The sequence below is a fragment of the Microtus ochrogaster genome, chromosome 7, assembly GCF_000317375.1.
Source record: "Microtus ochrogaster isolate Prairie Vole_2 chromosome 7, MicOch1.0, whole genome shotgun sequence".
Lineage (NCBI taxonomy): Eukaryota > Metazoa > Chordata > Mammalia > Rodentia > Cricetidae > Microtus > Microtus ochrogaster.
The window spans coordinates 38,428,169-38,433,112 of NC_022014.1; positions in this window are offsets into that span (position 1 = coordinate 38,428,169).

Consider the following 4,944-nt stretch of genomic DNA (forward strand, 5'->3'; position numbering starts at 1 on the left):
TGTCGGTGCCCAGGCGCGAGCGGGGGCGGCACCGGGACGCCCGGAGCCGGCGGCGCGCGTAGCGGGCCTTGACCGCGCACCCTACCGGGCCTGCCTGGTGCCCGCGGGAGCCTGAGAGAAATGCGATCCCCTCCACACAGGAAGAGCGGCGGGCGGGCGACGTGCGGGGGGGAGCAGGAGAGCGAGAGCGCGAGGAAAAAAGTTCCCGGGCGGCCAGGCAGCTCTCGCTCGTGGCCTCGGGTGCCAGGTGGGCCGTTCGCGCCCCGACAGCGCCCCCTAGCGCCCGCGCGCCCCACAGCACGCCCCGTGTCCGTCTGGGGGGCTGGGGCCTGACGGATGGCCTGAAGGTGCAGCCCAGCAAAGGGGCTGGGGAAGGAAGGCAGCAGGATTTGGTCTGGTCTTGGTCAAGGAGAATTTGGATTCAAGTCTTGGGCCGGACCGCTACCCTCATTCCACCACCCCCATCACTAGCCCTCATCTGAGACCGTTCCTTTGGTTTGAGGATCAGTTTCAAATTTCCCCAAGTTAGAGGTGAAATGTATTCCCTGCACACGTGGCATCTCGTTGGGTACTGAGGCAATGTGGTCCCCTGCTTGTCAAGAAGCTGGCATTGTGTGGGGGAGACACAGACAGACAACAATGATCAGGTCCATAACGAAGATAATTTTAGAGAGAACTAAGTACTAGGAGGAAAATCAGCAGGTGCAGTGATGGATTTAGCTGCGAGCAAGCGGCCTGTCTGAACAAATAGCTAAAGAGCAGGAAGGAGCCTCCACCAGCGGCTCAGGGAGGAACATTCTCTGAGAGGAAAAGAGAAGGGCAAGGGCCCTGAGGCAGCAGTGATCTTCACCATGCCCAGTGGGAAAAGAAGTGGGGATGCTGACTTCCAATCTAAGGCCACAGTCTGTAGGAAATGTGGCTGCCTTCTAAGGGCCGCGGGAAATAAGCCATCAACAGATTTTAAGTAAAAGAATCTTGAATGAATTAGTGAATGACTAATTTATACTTGTAAACTGCTGTTGCCACCCCACGGTCTCTCCTGCCAGGCCCTTCATCAAAGCCTGAGCTATTCATCCTTTGCTGAGTGAAGGTCAAAGCCCCCGAGCTCCCAGGTGACTTGGCACAAGTGAGTCACTCTCTCAAGCCTGGTTCTTCCTCTGCAGCGTGAGGTGTGAGGTGAGGTGCTACCTACAGTGTCTTTGTCTTGTACCGGGCCCTTCACTCCTTCCTCCTCCTTCTATTCATTCCGACTACCTGTCTGTTAGTCCCCCACATCTGCCGAGGTTCTCCGCCTAGAATGACCTGCCAAGACCTGCCCTCGGCCCTCCCTGCCAACTGGCCGGAAGCACAAACTCTGGGCACAGAGCAGGGCAGGTGGGGCCCTGTGTTGTCTCAAGCCTGCTTCCAACCATGACTTGGGACCTGGTTTCTGAGCTTGGCATCTTTATTCCCATAAGCAAAACGTGGTGAGCAGTCCTTCCAGATACACTAGCCAGCAATCTCTCCCTACCTTTCCTTTCCTGGTTGCTGAACCTCTTGTTAACTACCAGAAGCTGGAAAAGGCGAAAAATAAAAATAATAATAAAAAAACAACAGCAATAAAGCTGCAACAGTTGTCTGACTCCTACTTCCTCCCTTGGTCTTCCTCCCTGCTCCCCTGAGAACACGGGCTTGTACTCCAGCCACTTGATGGCCTAGAATTAGCTCTTCATTTCAACAAGACCTTTAGTTCAAACCCTTCCACAGCACATGCCCCTTTTGCTGTATATCGAAGCTCTTCCTGGGCTCCGGGGATTAGAAGCTGGACACCTTTGGGAGCTGGTGTCTACCCCTTGCCTTACTGCTACCCTGCCACAGACCGCTGCACAGAAGAGGAAACGGACTCACACCAGCAGTAGCAGGTCTGGCATTCAGCTACTTGAGAACCTGAGGCTGGCACTTTGCCAGAGCCCAGGAATTCAATACCAGCCTGGACCAGCGCGACAGACTCTATCTCGGTGCCTACATGTTTATGGTATGGGAGGCAGGGCCTTGCAGTCATCTGTGTAAAGTGACAAGCACAGGTACACCCAGGTCTCCATTTCTCTCTCTCTCTCAACATTTATTTTTATTTTATATGTATGGGTGTTTTTCTTGCATGTATGACTGTGTACTGCATATGTGCAGTGTGTCCACGGAGGCCAGAAGAAGCTATTGGACCCCCTGGGACTGGAGTCAGAGACAGTTGTGAGCTGCCATGTGAGTGCTGGGAACTGAACCCAGGACCTTTGGAAGAGCAACGAGTACTCTTAACCACTGGATCTCTCTCCAGACCACAAATATCTTGAGGGGGACATCCCCCCCCCTCCCCCGGCTGCCTTAGACATGGGGGTTTCTAAGCAGCCTATCAGAGCAGGGTAGCCTGGTCACAACTGCCACTAATGCTGATCGAGAAGAGTGCAAGCTTCTTTGAAGAGAAGCCAGAGATTAGGGATCACTGTTAGCAGAACCAGAGGATTTAGGCTGCTGAGAACCTGCTGAGCAACCTTAGTAGGATGCAGGCACGAGGGCTAGAACAAACAACCACAACCATGGTGCAGGAATTTTAAATTCGGCTCAACAGTCAATGAAACTGGGGTGCTGAGGGTTTGTTTGTTTTTTTAAATGGGGTTTTGTTGTTGTTATGATTGGGTTCTCGTATCATTATTTTGCTATGCTGAGGAATTGAACCTATGGCCTTGGGTATGCTAGGCAAGTGCTCTCCCATTGAACCATACCTCTCGCTCTGAGACAGAGTCTTACCATGTAGGGCAACTTGCCTTCTATTTACTGTGCAGCCTACCCTGGCTTCACACTCGGTCTTTTTTGTTGTTGTTATTTTGTTTTGTTTTGAGTTTTTTTTTTCAAGATAGGGTCTAGCTGTCCTGGAACTCACACTCACAGAGATCAGACTGCCTCTGCCTCTGCTTCCTAACTGCTGGGATTAAAGATGTGTGATTTTCTTGTTTGCTTGTATTTCCTCTGCCTCTTCCTCCCTCCTCCCCTGGGTGCTTGTGCGTGTGTGCGCACGCACGTGCACGCACACATGTATGTACCATTCACACACGTGCATGCCATGCACACGAGCCTGGAGCATGATGGATATGGAATGCAGAGCCTCCCTGCGTGCTAGCCAAGTGTACTAACTCTGGGCCACACTCTCAGTCCCCTGGGGCGGTTTTGATTGAAAAGCAAGAACAGAGCAGTGTGAACATTTGGGAATTGAAATCCCTTCAGGTAACTTCTTTCAGGGAAGCCTCCCACTGCCCGTTGCTCCAGATACACATTTAAATCTACTAGCTGACCTCCTCACCTACCTAGGCTTTTGACTTTGAGACACCTTCCCCCAGCTTTCCTAAGACTGGTTGTATGTGTGGCCGTGAACTTCCTCTGTTTTCTGTCAAACAAAAGGAGGTAATGTTTCCTGTCTAGAGAGGTAGAGAGGCTGTTAACTGAAACCAGAGAAAGAAGTGGAGATCTGTCTGGTTAAGAACCAGGCTTATCGCTGGTCTTTAATTCCGGCACTTGAAAGCCAGAGGCACACAGAGCTCTGTGAGCTCAAGGCTGGCCTGGTCTACACAATGAGTTAGTTGCAGGATAGCCAGGGCTGTGTAGAGAGATCCTGTCTCAAAAACCAAACAACAAACGAACAAAAAGGACCAGGTTTATCACTGGCTCATACAGAAGATTACCAAGAGGGCTAACAAGGCCAGACTAGAGAGCCAAGGTAGAAGTAAGCCTCTCTCTCTTTTTTTTTTTTTTTTTTTTTTGGTTTTTCGAGACAGGGTTTCTCTGTGGTTTTGGAGCCTCTCCTTATCCAAAGAAGGACATCGGGACTGAGGAGGGGCAAGAGCTTGCCCAGAGTCACATTTGTATCTTGAGTGGTGATTCTGGGTCACACACACTGTCCCCTTGTGTTCTTCTGGGACACAAGTTCCTGCATGAAGACTCCAGGTTGCTCTTGGCAGCCCTGGTAGAATGTAGTGTGCATTGGGACTGAGTACATGAATGAACATGGAGCTAGAATTTATTTAGCACCTACTGTGTGCAGTGAATTTTATTCTCGTTATCGCTATTTTGCAAAGAAGATAGCCCCAAGGAGGGGGCAGGAAACCCACTGTCTATTTATCCACAGCTGTCAGGAAGCTTTCAGAGAACCCTCGCCCCACCCCTGCCATCTGGCCCCAGCTTAGCTCCAGCACCTCCCCAGCACTCCAGAGACCTCTGGCTTCTCAAGCTAAAAGAATTTCAATACTGTTGAGCTCATGCCCCTAGCCATACCTGCTCGCGTCCCACAAAATCCAGCTGGCACAGCTATTCTGTATGGGCATCGCCGTTCCTCTGACTTGAGGTCCTAGGCTGTATAAGACAAGGAAGTTAACTGAGCACAGCAAGCGAGCGTGCACGCTTTACTTCTCTCTGCTCTTGTCTGTGGCAGTTATGAGAAAGTGGCTTTGAGATCTGGCCTCGGCTTTCCCACAATGCCCGACTGTAACCTGGAACCGTAAGTTGAACAAGCCCCGTTTTCTCCTAAGTCAGAGTCCCAGAGCAGTAAAGAAAAAGAGTGTCCATTTCAGGGCAGGGACAGTGACTGGGGAGCTGAGCAAAGAAAGACCCTTTGCTTCCTGCAAGGTATCAGATCTCCAGCAGGAAAAGAGGATGAAGGTCTGGAAGGGCTGCCTAGCTCTAGGCAGTGTGAGCCCCACAGGGAATCGGGGTTGTGGTCCAGTTCCAGGATGCTGCTCAGGAGATGCAGGCTGGGGAAATCGGGCCCAGACAAGCATCATTAAGATCCTCCACCCATCCTTCATCCATCCATCCATCCATCCATCCATCCACCCACCCATCCACCCACCCACCCACCTATCCATCCATCCATCCATCCATCCATCCATCCATCCATCCACCCATCCATCCATCCATCCA